At 39.3% G+C, this 18,850-nt stretch overlaps 1 protein-coding gene across 9 annotated transcripts in view; it reads right to left on the bottom strand.

The window, feature by feature from the left end:
* Nucleotides 1–18,850, bottom strand: part of BLOC1S5 (biogenesis of lysosomal organelles complex 1 subunit 5) — a 170,552-nt gene that overhangs the window by 129,337 nt on the left and 22,365 nt on the right. The gene's annotated exons all lie outside the window — the stretch shown is intronic.

Raw genomic sequence — 18,850 nt, 5'->3', positions numbered from 1 at the left:
CAGCATTGTTAGGTTTAGACAGAATATCCACTTTTAGAAACTACAGTACTTTTGAAGCAATTCATTTTTAACGCTTTAGGCACACAACAGAAAAGGTTTACTTTCTGAATTTATGAAATTTCCTTTTCTAAAATCGAAGAAAGTCACCAGATTGCACTAAACATTCCCTTTCTGAACAATTAGTGACACCAAGAAGGCTCATTTCTCTGAACCTTCCTATCACATCTGCATTACTTACTGGCTATAACTCAGTATGAAGCCATTTCCCCTATTGTCTCACTGTTTTAGGAGACTATATTGACTTAAAAAAAAAAGTCAAGAATTGATTACTTTTCTCTCAACCAAAAGATTATTCAAGTAAATTTGTGTCACGTACCACAGTTAACAATGCCCTATTTTTGTCACATAAAAGAGAAACAAATTCATGCTATCACGGTATCTGTAAATAAACCTTAAATACATACATAAGAAAATAATTTCAGGTCTTCCAGTTCTAAAATGTGCGTACAGAAGCGAGCTAGCTTCATTCTCCACCACAGAAAACCAAACTCAAGTACATAGCACCAGCAATACCCCAGAACTCAAACATGAGGATGAGACAGTTCTCAGGGCCACAGAGAAATGAGAAAACTCTGAGGAGACAGGAGCAGAAATGGACTTCCATCTCTGTATCATTCCTTCCCCAACCTGCCTTGACACCAAGCACATGGGAAATTTCCCCAACTCATGGTTTCTACACAAAAAGTGGGATCATGGTGGATGACCAGCTTCCCCATCATCTTGGGCTCTCTGGCAGAAGAAATGTCCCTGCCTTAACCCATGGAAAACACTATGATACCTGAGGGCAGACATATCCTCGAGGACAGCCAGAGAAAAAAAAGGAGGTGCCAATTCCATCTGCAGCCCTAGAAACTCTGCTCTGTAACTCAGCCAAAGGAGACACCAAATGAAAGTGGCTGCTCAGCAGCACCACACTGCAGGAGGTTCGTTCCACAGGTCCCCTGGGCAGGGAGGCTGCCTAGCCAGCCTTCCCACACTAACAGAATATCCCTTTGGGGACCTCCCCCATTCAACGTGAGTGGCATTCGATTGTTTACTAGAACTAAGGCAGACTTGGGTTTAAGGCAAGTCTAGTGCTGAAAAGAAGCAGTGACCTACTGAAAGAAAAGAAGAAATCTACAGGTAAAATACAAAGAATCTCTAAGTAAATGTATCCAATAAAAACAGAAATAAGACCAGGAGATAGGAATAAATAAACAATGTTTCAATGCAAAGACACAGGTGTACATCCACAAGAAAAACAGCAAACAGAGAAGAGGACCTCCCTAAACAAAGTGAGACGCAATATATTAACTCTCTGACCTACAATGCAAAATAGCAGTTTTTTTTTAATAATAAAATATTTATTGCATTTTAGGTTTTGGGGTACATGTGAAGAACATGCAAGATAGTTGCATAGGTACACATGTAGCAGTGTGATTTGCTGCCTTCCTCCCCTTCACCTATGTCTGGCATTTCTCCCCATGCTATCTTTCCCCAACTCCCCACCCCCCAAGCTGTCCCTCCCCTATTTCCCCCAACATACCCCAGGGTGTAATGCTCCCCTCCCTGTGTCCATGTGTTCTCATTGTTCAACAGCAATCTCCAGAATAACACAGAAAAGTAATTCAGAAATTTAACAAAGAGATTAATTTTTTTTTTGAGACAGAGTCTCGCTCTGTCGCCAAGACTAGAGCACAGTAGCACAATCTTGACTCACTGCAACCTCCACCTCCTGGGTTCAAGTGATTCTCCTGCCTCAGCCTCCTGAGTAGCTGGGATTACAGGTGCCCAACACATCCAGCTAATTTTTGTATTTTTAGTAGAGATGGAGTTTCACCATGTTGGTCAGGCTGGTCTCGAACTCCTGACCTCATAATCCACCTGACTCAGCCTCCCAAAGTGTTGGGATTACAGGTGTCAGCCACCACGCCCAACCACATTAAAATAATTTTTAAAAAATCAAACAGAAATCTTGGAACTAAGAAATACATTTGCTGAACTAAAAAATTAATTAGAGACTCTCAACAGTAGAATGAATCAAGTAGAGGAGAGTCAGTGAGCTCAAAGTAAGTCCATTGGAAACTACAGTCACAGGGGAAACAAAAAAAAGAAAAAACAAAAAGGAATGAAGATATAGAAAATTACCTCAAAAGACCAAATCTAAGAATGACTGGTATTCAAGAGGGAGCAGAGCAAGAGAGAAGCATAGAATGTTTATTCAAAATAATAATAATAATAACAGAAAACTTTCTAGAAATTGAGAAAGACATAAATCTCCAAGTACAGGAAAGTCAGAGAATAACAAACACCCCAAGGCATTAGAATACTCAGACTCTCAAATCAAGGACAAAGAGCAGATATGAAAACAGCAAGAGAAAAGAAGCAAAATACATATAAAGGAGTTTCAATCAGTGCGGCAACAGACTGCTCAACAAAACCATACAGGCCAGCAGGGAGTGGGACAACATTTGCAAAGTGCTGAAAGAAAAAACAAACAAACAAAAAAACAACAAAAGAACCCCTGCCATGCAAGAATACTGTATCTAGCAAAGCTACCCTTAAAATATAGAAAGAAAAAGGTCTTTCAAGACAAACAAAAGCTGAGAGAATTCACCACCACGAGACCCACCTTAAAAGGAATGCTAAAGGGAATTCTTCAATCTAAATGGAAAAAAAAGAAACCAAACAAACAAAAAAAAAACCCGCTGTCAAAAATGAAGATTTGAATATAAAAAACCCACTGGTAAAATTAAGTACATGGACAAATCCAGGATACTCCACTACTGTAACTGTGGCGTGCCCTCCATTCATAACACTGTTATGAAGCCCGAAGACAAATTTATCAAAAACAATAACAGCTGCAGCAACCTGTTATGACATTCAACATAAAAATATTAATAAGCAAATTGAGACAATATAAAGTCAAAATGTGGGGTGGATGGAATTAAAGTGTATTCTTTTTCATTTTTTTGTTTGTTCCTATTCTTTTGTGATCTAAGTAAGTTGTCACCTCTTTAAAATAACCTGTTATGTTTTTTGTAAGCCCCATGGTAACCACAATGCAAAAACCTATAATAGATTTACTTAGCAATGAATCAAAACATGCTACTGAAAAAAATCTCTTATCCACCAAAGAAGACAGTAAGAAAGGAAAAGACGTGTTACAAAACAAGCAAGAAAATTATAGCATTAAGTCCTTATTATCAATAATAACACTGAATGTAAATGGACTCAATTCTCCAATTAAAGTTTAAGGCATAGAGTGGAGGAAAAGAAGACAATGGCAGACAGGAGGCAGGAATAACTTGCAGCTCCCACTCCGACGGACAGAACAGCATGTAGAGACTCCTCATATCATGAACTTTTGCTCCAAGAACTACTGTAGGAACATACCAGGAAAACCGAAAGAATTCACAAACCCTTTGAAAGAAGCAGCGTGCTACCACAGACTCTGTGAGAGCCGATAAACTCTTAAGTGTCCAAAGTCTGAGGTGGGTGAGTTCACCTACGAACACACATCCTTACTGAAGAACCCAAAAATCCAGATCACGGGAGAAGGGGTTAACGTTACCTAGAAGTGAAATGAGTTTAGGAAGCCCAGCGAAAGAGAACAGTAAAAGAAGGAGCAGAGAAGAGCCCTGTAGGCAGGCACTCCTGGCCGCCAGGGAAGCCATTTCTGACTTTATCTCACAGGAGTCCTTGGAGAGGGATGCCAGTGGAATTGGGAAAAAAACACAGGGAGAAGAAAACTTCTGGTTGAACTTCAAAATAATTTTGACTGAGCATGAATATTCCAGGGCAGAATTTTCTGGGAGTGGGTAGTGAATGGGAAGTGCAGATGCAAACACAGAACGGTGGGAGGGGTGAAGCCTGAAAGCCCTGCTTGCTTTTTCAGCAAGGATGCTCACAGCCTGGGGCAAGTTCTCAGTCATGCTCACCAACTACGTGGATATACACATGGTGCTGTTAGGTGAGCACTATGAGAGTGAGACTAGCCTTTCTGGCTATGTGGGAGCTGGGTGCGGCCTGTCACTGCCAGCTTTCCCCATCTTCCCTGGCAACTTGTATGATGCAGCAGAGGCAGCCACAATCTCCTTGGAAATGTAACTCCATGTGTTGTATGTAACTGAGCAAGTTAGAAGGAACGCGCCATGCTCAGAGTTCCAAATTAAGAGTCCTTTATTAATTAGCCAGCAATCAAGAGACAGCTTACACTCAAAATTCTCTCAGCTCCGAGGAAGGGGCCTGATTATCTTTTATACCTTGATTTAGATAGGGGAGGGGAGTACCTAGCTGAATTTTACAGAAGCAGAAAAGCAGGTTAGAGGAAGGAGCTGTGGGCACAGGTGGTTTCCATACAATTAACAAGAAGGGGGCAATCAAGCTCCTTCTACACAATGATCAAAAAGAAACATTTTTCTTACAATAGCAGTGGGGAGGTATGCCAAGCAGGATGCGGTACAATGGTTACAAGTGTTAAGAACAATACACTTCAATGCTTCTAAGTGCAGTGTGACCCAGTTTTGCACCCAAAGGGGCTGCGGTAAGGAGGGGGAAGCCAGGTTGGGAGTTTATAGCTAAAATGGAGTCAGTTATGCTAGCCCAGGGTAGGTTGTTACACATGGGTGAGGGAAACACCCCCCTATTCCCCACAGAGGCTGCAGCAAGCTCCGTCCAAGGAGTCTGAGCTCTGATAGCCTAACCTGCCCAACCTGAGGGTCTTTCTCTACCTGTCCTGGTAGCCAAAGGCAAAAGACATATCTCTTGGGAGCTCTATGGTCCTGCCCCCCGACCTGAGAAACCCAAGTACTTATCCAGGCAACCCTAAGGCAAGCTGGTATCCTCCTCATACTAGCAAAGCTGATGCTCTCTTGAAAGTGCCACCTCCTGGCTAAAGGCTAACCAACACAAACTACGGCAACTCATAAAAGAACAACCCTGACCCCAAAAAGGAGAAAAATAAGAGCTACTTCCACCACCGGTAACATCCTGGCTAGCCAGAGTCCTGAGTCTGTCCATGTGACAACTTTTACTGCCAGCACAACCAGCATATGAGAAAACGAGTGCACTAAACAAAACAATAACCAAGGTCCCACACAGAGTCCACCTCACTTCCTGCTACCCACAGCGGAACAGGTACTGGTATTCACAGCTGAGAGACCTGAGACAGACGACATCACAGGACTCTTTGCAGACATTCATTCCCAAATACCAGCCCAGAGCCCAGTAGCACCACTGGATGGCTAGACCTAGAAGAGAAATAATCACTGCAGTCTGGATTTCAGGAAGCCCCGTCCCTAGGGGAAGGGGAGAGCGCCACATCAAGGGAGTAACCTATGGGACAAAAGAATCTGAACAGCAGCCCTTGAGCCCCCAATTTTTCCTCTGACACAGTCTACCCAAATGAGAAGGAATCAGAAAAAAATTCTATTAATATGACAAAACACAGTTCTTTAACACCTCCAAAAGATCACACTAGCTCACCAGCAATGGATTCAAACCAAGAAGAGATTTCTGAATTGCCAGAAAAATAATTCAGAAGGTTGATTATTAAGCTACTGAAACACGCAGAAGAGAAAGGTGAATACCAACTTAAAGAAATTTAAAAAGTGTTACAGAATATGAAATGGAAAAATCTCCAGAGAAATAAGTAGAATAAATAAAAAACAAGCACAACTTCTGGAAATGAAGAACACACTTCGAGAAATCCAGAATACATCAGAGTCTCAAGAATAGAATCAAACAAGTGAAGGAAAGAACTTCAGAGCTCAAATATAAGGCTTTTGAATGAAACCCATATGATAGAGACAAAAAAGAATTTAAAAATAAAAAACAAAAACTAAGCCTCCAAGAAGTCTGGGATTATGTTAAACAACTAAACCTAAGAATAACTGATGTTCCTGAGGAAGAACGGAAATTAAAACATTTGGAAAACATATTTGATGGAATAATTGAGGAAAACTTCTGGCTTCGCTAGAGATCTAGATGTTATACGTAAATTTTTGGTGCCACAAAAGAAGTAGCATTCAAATATAAATTTCCTCAGCAAGGCAATTTACCTGTATAGAAGGGTGCGTCTCACATATGGAGCAATGGTGAACGCACACCTGGATAAGGAAGGGGAGGGGGTTCTTATGCGTGATGCAGGTAGCCCCTACTGCTGTGTCGTCCCCTATCGGCTAGCATGAGATGGCACAGTCTAAGCTAATTCCAATTGGCTATTTTAAAGCAGTACAAGCCAGAGTGGTGGGATGGGTAGTTTAGGGGGAAGGACGGTTACAAGACAGGTCAGAGCAGGTGACTGGGGTGATGGAGCTCAAAGCAGGTGACCAGGGCAGGTGACTAGAGCAAGTAACCAGGATGAGTCAGGACACAGCAGGGGACTGGGGGAACAGATGTGAACTACTAATTAGAACTGGTGGAAAGGTTGTTTACTGAAACCACAAGGAAGTTTAAAATGAAAAATTAAAGAATAAGAGAGCTAAACATACTGACATACTGATTCTTTGAAGAGAAACTTGGAATTCACTATATCTAACACAGACATCCAAATACAAGAAGCTCAAAGAACAGCTGAAAATTCATCACAAAACATCATCACCTAGGCACATAGTAATCAGGTTATCTAAAGTCCAAATGAATAAAAGAATCTTAAGAGCTGTGAGGAAAAGCATCAGGTAACCTATAAAGAGAAACCTATCAGATTAACAGCCGATTTCTCAGCAAGAACCCTACAAGCTAGAAAGGATTGGAGCCCCATCTTTAGACTCCTTAAAAAAACAATTAGTCAAGAATAATTTTGTAGCCAGTGACCCTAAGCTTCCTAAATGAAGAAAGATAATCTTTTCTCAGACAAACAAATGCTGAGAGAATTTGCCACTACCAAGCCAACATTACAAGAACTGTTAAAAAGAGCTCTAAATCTTGAACCAGAACTTTAAAATACACCAAAATAGAAACTCCTTAGAACATAAATCTCACAGGACCTATAAAACAATAATACAATGAATAAACAACAACAAGGTATTCAGGCGCTAGCACAATGAATAGAATAGTGCCTCACATCTCAGTACTAACACTGAATGTAAATGGCTTAAATGTTCCACTGAAAAGATACAGAATGGCAGAATGAGCAATAATTCACCAAGAAGGATCTTCTGTCTTTAAGAGACTCACCTAACACTTAAGTACACAAATACAATAAAGGAAAAGGGGCGGAAGAAGATATTCCAGGCAAATCAACACCAAAAGCAAGCAGGAATAACGATTCTTGTATCAGACAAAACAGACTTTAAAGCAGCATCAGTTTAAAAAGACAAAGAGGCACATTATAAAATGATAAAAGGTCTAGTCCAACAGGAAAATATCAGAACCCTATATATGCACCTAACACTGGAGCTCCCAAATTTATAAAACAATTACCACTGGACCTAAGAAATGCGATAGACAGCAACACAATAATAATGGGGGGCTTCAATACTCCACTGACAGCACTAGACAAGACACCAAGACAGAAAGTCAAGAAACAATGAATTAAAACTACACCCTTGAATGAAGGGACTTAAAGATATTTACAGAACATTGTACTTGACAACTGCAGAATAGACATTCTACTTATCAGCACATTCAACATTCTCCAAGACAGAATGTATGATAGGCCACAAAACCAGTCTCAATACATTTAAGAAAATCAAAATTATATCAAGGACTCTCTCAGATCACAGTGAAATAAAACTGGAAGTCAACTCCAAAGGAACCTTAAAACCATGCAAATACATGGACATTAAATAACCTGCTCCTGAATAACTGCTGGGTCAACAATGAAATCAAGATGGAAGTTTAAAAAATTTTTTGGAATAAATGATAATGAGACAATCTATAGAAATCTCTGGGATACAGCAAAAGCAGTGCTAAGAGGAAAGTTCATAGCATTAAACGCCTATGTCAAACAGCCTGACAGAGCACAAATAGACGATCTAAGGTTATAACTCAAGGAACTGGAGAAACAAGACAAAACCAAACCCAAACCCAGCAGAATAAAAGAAATAACAAAGATCAGAGTGGAACTAAACGAAACTGAAACAACAATAACAAATGTACAAAAGACAAACAAAACCAAAAGCTGGTTCTTTGATGAGAGAAACAAAATTATTAGACCATTAGTGAGATTAACCAAGAAAGGAAGAGAGAAGATCCAAATTAACTCAATTAGAGATGAAATGGGATATATTACAACTGATACCACAGAAATACAAAAGATCGCTTAAGGCTACTATGAACACTTCTAGACACACAAACTAGAAAACCTAGGGAGATGGTATGTTTCTGAAAATATACAACCCTCCTAGAGTAAGCAAGGAAGAAACAGAAACAGGCCAATAACAAGCAGTGAGACTGAAATACAAAAGCAGTGAGATTGAAATACAAAAAAATATTGCCAACAAAAAAAGTCCAGAACCAGACAGATTCACAGCTGAACTCTACCAGACATTCAAAGAAGAAATGGTACCAATCCTGTTGACACTATTCCAAAAGACAGAGAGAGAGAATCCTCCTTAAATCATTCTATGAAGTCAGTATCACCCTAATACCAAAACCAGGAAAGGACGTAACAGAAAAAGAAAACTATAGACCAATAACCCTGCTGAACATAGATGCAAAAATCCTCAACAAAATATAAGCTAACTGAATCCAGCAGCATTATCTAAAACAAAATCCACTATGATCAAGTGGGTTTCATATCAGGGAAGTAGGAATGGTTTAACATATGCAAGTCCATAAATGTGATACACCATATAAACAGAATTAAAAACAAAAATCACATGATCGGCCAGATGCAGTGGCGCATGCCTATAATCTCAGCACTTTGAGAGGCCAAGGCGGGTGGATCACTTGAGGTCAGGAGTTAGAGACCAGCCTGACCAACACAGTGAAACCCTGACTCTACTAAAATTACAAAAATTAGCTGGGTGTTGTGGCAGGCACTTGTAATCCCAGCTACTCAGGAGGCTGAGGCAGGAGAATCACATGAATCTGAGAGGAGGAGGTTGCAGTGAGCCAAGATTACACCACTTCACTTCAGCCTGACTGACAAAGCAATAGTCTAAAAAACAAAACAAAACACATGATCATCTCAATAGACTCAGAAAAAGCAACTGATAAAATCCAGCATCCCTTTATGATTAAAACACTCAGCAAAACCAGTATAGAAGGGACATACCCTAAGGTAATAAAAGCCATCTACGACAGATCCACAGCCAACATTATACCAAATGGGAAACCTTGAAAGCATTCTCCCTGAGAACTGGAACAAGACAAGAATACCTACTTTCACCACTTCTATTCAACAAAGTACTGGGAAGTTCCAGCCAGAGCAGTCAGACAAGAGAAAGAAATAAAGGGCATCCAAATCAGTAAAGAGAAAGTAAAATTGTCATTGCTTGCTGATGATATTATCGTACCTAGAAAACCCTTATGACTCATCCAAAAAGCTCCAATAACTGATAAATTAATTCAGAAAGTTTCAGGATACAAAATCAATGTACACAACAAATTAGTAGTACTGCTATACACCAACAGCAACCAAGATGAGAATCAATTTAAGAGCTCAAGCCCTTTTACAATAGCTGCAAAATAGTAAAATACTTAGGAATAGACCTAACCAAGGAGGTGAACGACCTCTACAAGGAAAACTACAAACACTGCTGAAAGAAATCATGGACAACACAAATGGAAACACATCCCATGCTCATCAATGGGTGGAATAAATATTGTGAAAAGTTCATAATGGCAAAAACAATCTACAAATACAATCCCATCAAAACAGCATTATCGGCTGGGCGCAGTGGCTCATGCCTATAATTCTAGCAGTTCGGGAGGCCAAGGCAGGAGGATGCTCTGATGTCAGGAGTTCGAGACCAGCCTGGCCAACAGGGCAAAACCCTGTCTCTACTAAAAATACACAAAAATTAGCTGGGTATGGTGGCACACGCCTATAATCCCAGTTACTCAGGAGGCTAAGGCAGGAGAATCACTTGACCCAGGAGGCAGAGGTTGTAGTGAGCCAGGATTACACTACTGCACTCCAGCATGGACGACAAAGCGAGACTCCCTCTCAAAAAAAAAAAAAAAAAATTATCAATTTTAACAAAACTAGAAAAAAACAATCCTAAAATTCAGATGGAACCAAAAAGGAGTCCACATAGCCAAAGCAAGACCAAGCAAAAATAACTAACCTGGGGTCATCATGTTACCTGACTTCAAACTACATTACAAGGCTATAGTAACCAAAACAGCATGAGACTGGCATAAGAACAGGCACACTGACCAATGGAACAGAATAATGAAACCAGAAAGAAAGCCAAATACTTATGGCCAACTGATCTTTGACAAAGCCAACAAAAACATAAATTTGGGAAAGGACACCCTATTCAACAAACGGTGCTGAGATAATTAGCAAGCCACATGTAGAAGAATGAAACTGGATCCTCGTCTCTAACCTTATACAAAAATCAACTCAAGATGGATCAAAGCCTTAAGACCTAAAACCATAAAAATGCTAGAAGATGGCATTGGAAAAACCCTTCTAAACCTTGGCTTGGGCAAAGACTTCATGACCAAGAACCCAAAAGCAAATGCAACAAAACCAAAGATAGATGAGACTTAATTAAACTAAAAGGCTTCAGCACAGCAAAAGAAATAATCAGCAAGCAGACCAAGCAACCCACAGAGTAGGAAAAAATCTTCAAACTATGCATTCTACAAAGAGCTAATATCCGGAATCTCTATAAAGAACTCAAACAAATCAGCAAGAAAAAAACAATCCCATCAAAAAATGGGCTAAGGATGTGAATAGACAATTCTCAAAAGAAGATATACAAATGGCCAAAAACATATGAAAAATGCTTAACATAAATAATTATCAAGGAGATGCAAATCAAAGCCAGAACTCAATACTAACTTACTTCTGCAAAAATGGCAATATTTAAAATTTTTTTAAAAATTGATGTTGGCAGGGATGTGGTGAAAAGGGAACACTTTTATGCTGCTGGTGGGAATGTAAACTAGTACAACCATTATGAAAAACAGTGTGGAGATTCCATAAAGAACTAAAAGTAGATCTATCATTTGATCCAACAATCTCAATACTGGGTACCTATCCAGAGGAAAAGAAGTCATTATACGTAAAATACACTTGCACACGCATGTTTATAGCAGCACAATTTGAAATTGCAAAAATATGGAACCAGCCCAAATGCTCATCAATCAAGAGCTGGATAAAGAAAAAAAAATTATATATACACACACACACACACACACACACACACACCCCTCATATATACACATGAACACACACACACAAACATATATACACACACCATGGAATACTATTCAGCCATAAAAAGGAACAAAATAATGACATTTGCAGCAACCTGGTTGGAATTAGAGACCATTATTCTAAGTAAAGTAACTCAGGAATAGAAAATCAAACATCATCTGTTTCTCCCTTATAGGTAGGAGCTAAGCTACGAGGACAAAAAGACGTAAGAATAATACAGTGAACTTTGGGGACTCAGAAGGAAGGATAGGAGGGAGGCAAGGAATAAAAGACTACACATGGGGTACAGTGTACTCTGCTCAGGTGATGGGTGTGCCAAAATCTCAGAAATTACCACTAAATAACTTATCCACGTACCCAAACAACACTGTTCCCCAAAAGCCTACTGAAAGTTTTAAAAAGGAATAAAAATATTTTTTAAAGGAAAAAAAAAGTATAGAGTGTCTGAATCAAGAAATAAGACCCACCTCTATGCTGCCTACAAGAAATGCACTTCACCAAGAGAAACCTTGGAAAATACACACATGGAAATTAAACAACATGCTTCTGAATGGCCAATGAGTCAGGGAAGAAATTAAGAAGAAAATTTAAAAATTTCTTGAAACAAATAAAACAAAAATACAACACACCAAAATCTATGGGATACAGCCAAAACAGTACTAAGAGGGAAATTTATAGCAGCAAAAGCCTGTACCAAAAAAGTAGAAAGACTTCAAATAAACAACCTAACAACGAACCTCAAGGAACCAGAAAAGCAAGAACAAACCAAACCCAAAATTAGTAGAAGGAAAGAAAGAATAGAGACCAGAGCAGAAGTAAATAAAATTAAGTCTAAAAAAAAAATCAAAGAGTCATTAAACTATTATGAACAACAATATGCCAACAAACTGGAAAACCTAGAAGAAACTGATAAATTCCTAGACACATACAAAACTACCAAGTACAAACTATGAGGAAACAGCCTCAACAAACTAATAATAAATAACAAGACTGAAACCATGATAAAGTCTTCTATCAAAGAAAAGCTCAGGACCTCGCGGTGGCTCATGTCTGTAATCCCAGCACTTTGGGAGGCCAAGGCAGGTGGATTACAAGGTCAAGAGATTGAGACCATCCTGGCTAACATGGTGAAACCCCATTTCTACTAAAAATAAAAAAATTAGCTGGGCGTCATGGCGCGTGCCTGTATTCCCAGCTACTCAGGAGGCTGAGGCAGGAAAATCGCTTGAACCCAGTAGGTGGAGGTTGCAGTGAGCTGAGATTGCGCCACTGCACTCCAGCCTGGCCACAGAGCATCTCGTCTGGCCACTCCATCTCATCTCAAAAAAACAAAGAAAAGCCCAGAACCTGATGGCTACATTGCTGAATTCCATCAAACATTTAAAGAAGAATTAACACCAATTCTACTCAAGTTCTTCAAAAACCTTGAAGAGGAGAGAATATTCCCAAATTCAAAACTCATTCTACAAGGCCAGCATTACCTCGATATTAAAATCAGACAAAAACAAAACAAGAAAAAAAAGAGAACTACAGGCAATATCACTAATAAATATAAAGCCAAAAATCCACACAAAATAGTAGCAAACCAAATTCAACAACACATTAAAAAGATCATTCACCATGATCAAGTGGGATTCATCCCAGGAATGCCAGGATGGTTCAACACAAGCTATCTATAAATAAACCATACTGATTTCAATAGATGCTCAAAAAGCATTTGATAAAATCCAACATTCCTTTATGATAAAAACTCTCAACAAACTAGGTATAAAAAGAACAGAGCTCAAAATAATAAAGGCCATATATAGCAAATTCACAGCTAATATCATATTGAATGAGGAAAAATTGAGAGCCTTTCCTGTAAGATCCGGAACAAGACAAGGATGCTCACATTCATGCCTTTTATTCAACATAATACTGAAGGTCCTGATGTGGCGATTAGGCAAGAAATAATGGCATATGAATTGGAAAGAAATTCAGTCAAATTAGCTTTGTTTGCATATCACATGATCTTATATTTAGAAGAATCTAAAGACTCATCAAAAAGCTCTTAGAACTAATAAATATATTCGGTAAAGTTGAAGGATACAAAATCAACATGCAAAATCAGGAGCATTTATATATGCCAATAGCAAGCAATCTGAAAAAGAAATCAAGAAAGCAATCCTATTTACAATAGTTACAAAGAACATAAAATACCTAGGAGTCAACTGAACTTCCAAAGAAGTGAAAGATCTATACACGGAAAAGTATAAAACATTGATGAAAGAAATTGGAGAGGGCACACAAAAATGGAAAGATATCCATGCTCCACAACCAGAAGAATACCACTAAATGACAGCCATACCCAAAGCATTTTACAGACTCAATGCAAACCCTATCAAAATGCCAATGACATTCTTCATATTAATAGGAAAAATAAATCCTAAAGTTGATACAGAACCATGAAAGACCCGGAATAACCAAAGCAATTTGAGCAAAAAGAACAAAGCTGGAGGCATCACACCATCTGATTACAAAGTGTATTATTAATACAAAGCTAAAGTAACCAAATCACATAACACTGGCATAAAAACACACAGACCATGCATGGGACAGAATCAATAACCCAGATATAAATTCACACATTTATAACGAGCTCATTTTCACAAAGGCACCAAGAACATACAATGGGGAAACAACAGTCTCTTCAATAAACGGTGCTGGGAAAACTGGATATCAGTATGACTGGGAAAACTGGATAACTATATGAAGAAGAATGAAACTAAACCGCTATCTCTACACAAAAATCAAATAAAAATGGATTAAAGACTTAAATCTAAGAACTGAAACTATGAAATTACTAGAAGAAAGCATGGGGGAAACACTCCGGGATACTGGCCTGGGCAAAAAGACTTTCTTCTGTAAGACCTCAAAAGTAAAGCAACTGAAGCAAAAACAGACCAATGGGATTACATCAAGTTAAAACGATTCCATGGGCTGGGTACAGTGGCTCAGGTCTGCAATCGCAGCTCTTTGGGAGGTGGAAGCGGGCGGATCATGAGGTCAGGAGTTCGAGACCAGCCTGGCCAACACGGTGAAACTCCGCCTCTACTAAAAATACAAAAATTACCTGGGTGTGGTGGTGGGCACCTATAACCCCAGCTACTTGAGAGGCTGCAGCAGGAGGATCACTTGAACCCAGGAGGCAGAGGTTGCAGTGAGCCGACATCGTGCCACTGCACTCCGGCCTGGCGACAGAGCGAGACTCCATCTCAAAATAAATAAACAAACAAAACGCTTCCATGAAGCAAAGAGAACAATCAGCAAGTTGAAGAGACAACCCACAGGAGGAGAAAGTATTAGCAAACTTCATCTGACAAGGGATTAAAACCAGAATATATAAGGTGTTCAAACAACAATATAGCAAAAAACCCAAAGAATCCGATTTTAAAAATAGGCAAAGATCTGTTTCAAAAAAAGAGACATTTCTCAAAAGACATACAATGGCTAAAAGGTATATGAAAAAAATACCCAACATCACTAATTATCAGAGAAACGCAAATCAGACCACAATGAGATAGCATCTCACTCTAGTTAAAATGGCTTTTATTTGACAAGGAATAATGATGCTGGCAAGGATGTGGAGAAAAGGAAACTCCTGTACACTGTCGATCAGAATATAAATTAGTACGACCACCATGGAGAACTATTTGGAAGTTCCTCAAAAACTAAAAACAGAACTACCATATGATTCAGTAATTCCACAATACTGGGTATATAGCTAAAAGAAAAGAAGAGAGACATCTGCACTCACATGTTTATTGCAGCACTAGCCAAAATATGGATCCAACCTAAATTCCCGTGAATGGGTAAGAAAATGTGGTATATATACAAAATAGAATGTTATTCAGCCATAAAAATGAATGAAATCCCATCATTTGCAGCAACATGGGTGGAACTAGATCACACAGAAAGATAAACACTGCATGCTGTCAATCATATGAGAGCTAAAATGGATCCCATGAATATAGAAAGTAGATTGGTGGTTACCAGAGGCCAGGAAATATAGTGAGGAGGAGGGCATGAAGAGAGGCTGATTGATGGATAGAAATATATAGTCTGATGAAGAAATAAGACCTAGTATTTGACATATCAGTAGGGTGACTATAGCTTGCAATCATCCATTATGTAATTCAAAATAGCTAGAAGAGAATAATTTGAATGTTTTTAGCAAAAAGAAAAGAAAAATATTTAAGGTGATGAATATATGAATTACATTCTTTGGTCTTTACAAATTATATGAAAGCACTAAATTACTATAAGTACCCCCAAAACATGTACATTATACAACAATACAAAAGTAAAGTTATTTTTAAAAAGCTAAGGAATTATAGTATTAGCTTTATACAAAAGAAAATAATTTCACCCTTGGCATTAGGAACAGATTTTGGCTGAATGCTCACTCATTCATTTCAATGAACAAATAACTACCAAGTGGCTATTAAGTAGCACGCACTCTTCTAGGTGCCTGAGATACCACAGTGAACGACAACAAAAAAGAGTCCTGAGCTTACAGGACTCAAATTTTAGTTGGGAAGACAGACAATAAATAGATAGATATTAATATGTCATGTTGTAATAAATGCTACAGAGAAAAACAAAGCAAAGTAGGGAGGCCAGGGCATTCCAGAGTGAAGGAGGATGAGCATTACAGAAGAACCAAGGAAGGTCTCATGGTTGATAGCTGAGCAGAGACCTACAGGAAATGAGAATATGGACATCTGAGAGTTAAGTGTTCCAAGGGAGCAGCAGGTGCAAAGGCCCTGAGGTGGCAATTAGAGGAAGGGTAAGGTGGCCAGCGTAGCTAGAATGAATTGAAGAAAAAAGAAAGAGTAGGAAATGAAAGTCAGAGTGGAGCCATTTTGTAGAAATGTCTTGGCCATTACAGAACTCTAGCCGCATGAGGTGATTCAGAATACAGCAATGACAAGAGTTAAGTTACATCAAAGGATTATTCAGGCTCCCACGTGGAGAAGACTATAGGGAGGAAAAACAAGCAGCACTGAGATGAGTTATGGGGCTACAAGAACAATCCAAGTGAAGACAACAGTGGCTTTAACCACGGAAGCAGGAGTTGGTGACGTGGTCAGGATGGTCAGATTCTGCTTATATTCTCAAAGTTGAACCAAAATGATTTACTAATAAAATACTTGTAGGAAAGGGAGAGAGAGGAAGAAAGAGACAAGAGAGGAAGGAAGAAAGAAAGCAGAGGATGGGGAAGGAGAAGGCAAGGGAGGAAGGGTAGAAGAAAAAGGAATAAAAGAGGAAGGGAGAGGCGAAGTTCAGGTTTTCCAGTCTGAGCAGCTAAGTGAATGGTGATGCCATCACTGAAATGGGAGAGAGTGAGATAAAGCAGAACTGAAAAGAACACCGAGGTTTAGTTCTGGACATGTTATACTGAGACGCTTATTGAATATCTAAGCGGACTAGGCAGTTGCATACAAAAGTTCGGAATACAGGGGTATGGGACCAGGCTAAAAACACCAATGCGGAATTTAATTATTGATTGGTATACAGATGACACTGAAAGACGTGATTCTGTATGAGCTCACCAAGCAAGCGAGTTTAAACAGGAAGGCAGTCACAGAACCAAGCCTGGGAGCACCCCAAGTTTAAAAGTCAAGGAAGACAAGTGGGAACTCACAAAGTTGATTGAGAAGGAAGAACCTGCAGTCTAGGAGGAAATCCAAGAAAAAGTGATAATCTAGGAATAAAGGCAGACTTTTCTTACTATCTCTTCAAAGATATATAGAAGTAACATCCTGAAGTTGAACTTGAGCTCTGGAGGTAGAAGAACTAGGCTGGCATGGTAGTTCCTCCAATTATTACTGGGGAATCTGGAGTGTTCACTATAACTTTCAGTTAAGGTGGGGAAGATGATAAACATTTACTTTACCCAGATGGACTGCAATGGCACGATCTCAGCTCACTGCAACCTCTACCTCCCAGGTTCAAGTAATTCTCCCGCCTCAGCCTCTTGAGTAGCTGGGATTACAGGTGCCTGCTACCACGCCCAGCTAATTTTTGTATTTTTATTTTGTATTTTTAGTAGAGAGGGGGTTTCACCATGTTGGCCAGGGTAATCTTGAACTGCTGACCTCAGATGATCCATTCACCTTGGCCTCCCAAAGTGCTAGGATTACAGGCGTGAGCCACACACCCAGCCTCATACATAAACAATTCTTATTGATAACTATTGGAGTTTTCCTTTTAGCATGCCAATTAGAATGTCTGACAGGGTTAAGGATGTGTCTATGAACAAACGAGGGCATGTCTGTCATAAAATGCAAAAGCCTAAAAGCCAGTTTTATATTTCTACTCTTCTACTCAGAGAAACCAAATGTGATCTGGGAGCTCTATCTTCTCCAACCTCCTTTTAGCATTAGAGTACACGAGACCATTAACTTCAACTTGGACACAAAGACTTAGTTAATTCAGCTATTCACCAAGGTCTCTCTGCTGCCTTTCTTCACCAGCCATTCTACTGCAGGTCAGTTTGTGTGTGGTTTTTTATTTTCTTTTTTGGCTTTTTTTCCCTTGAGAAAGATCTGTTGCATTTTGCACTTCAGTAACCCATCATTATTTACCAGTGTTATCCCCACTTGTTACTCCTGACTTCCTTCCTGCACATCACTTGGATGAGCTGAATACTGGCAGTATAAATCTTGAGTTTCTGAAATACTTACAATTTCTAAATCAGTTACTAATAAACTTGAATTTACTTTGTTATGATTTGATACTAAAAATATTAATAACATTCATTTTGATCAATCATCTCTCCACATTAATATACTTTACTTAATGAAAAAAAGTGATAAAAATGTAAACATTTATGAAAGGATTATTTTCTGAATAAAGCTAAAACCTCTAGTCCCCTATGTGAAAAAGATCATCTCAGATCTTCCCAGTTCCTAGTAACCAAAAAAATGAGATGGAGTCTCACCGTCGCCCAGGCTACAGTGCAGTGGCGCAATCTCAGCTCACTGCCACCTCTGCCTCCTGGGTTCAAGCAATTCTTCCACCTCAGCCTCCCAAGTAGCTGGGACTACAGGCATGCACCACTATGCCCTAATTTTTGTATTTTTAGTAGAGACGGGGTTTCACCTTATTGGCCAGGCTGGTCTCAAACTCCCGACCTCATGATTCACCTGCCTCAGCCTCCCAAAGTGTCGGAATTACAGCCATGACTATGGCAGAGCCTCAAATCTGTTTTTTACAGATAAAACTTTTTGTAAAAATAGGCCGAGTGTGGTGGCTCATGCCTGTAAAAAATCCCAGCGCTTTGGAAGGCTGAGGCAGGTGGATCACTTGAGGCCAGTAGTTTGAGACCAGCCTGGCCAACATGGTAAAACCCCATCTCTACTAAAAATACAAAAATTAGCCAGGCATGGTGGTGCATGTCTGTAGTCCAGCTACTCAGGAGGCTGA

The sequence above is a fragment of the Callithrix jacchus genome, chromosome 4 (genome assembly GCF_049354715.1).
Source record: "Callithrix jacchus isolate 240 chromosome 4, calJac240_pri, whole genome shotgun sequence".
NCBI lineage: Eukaryota > Metazoa > Chordata > Mammalia > Primates > Cebidae > Callithrix > Callithrix jacchus.
The sequence above is the reverse complement of the archived record's forward strand: the minus strand, read 5'-3'. Positions and strand labels throughout refer to the sequence as shown.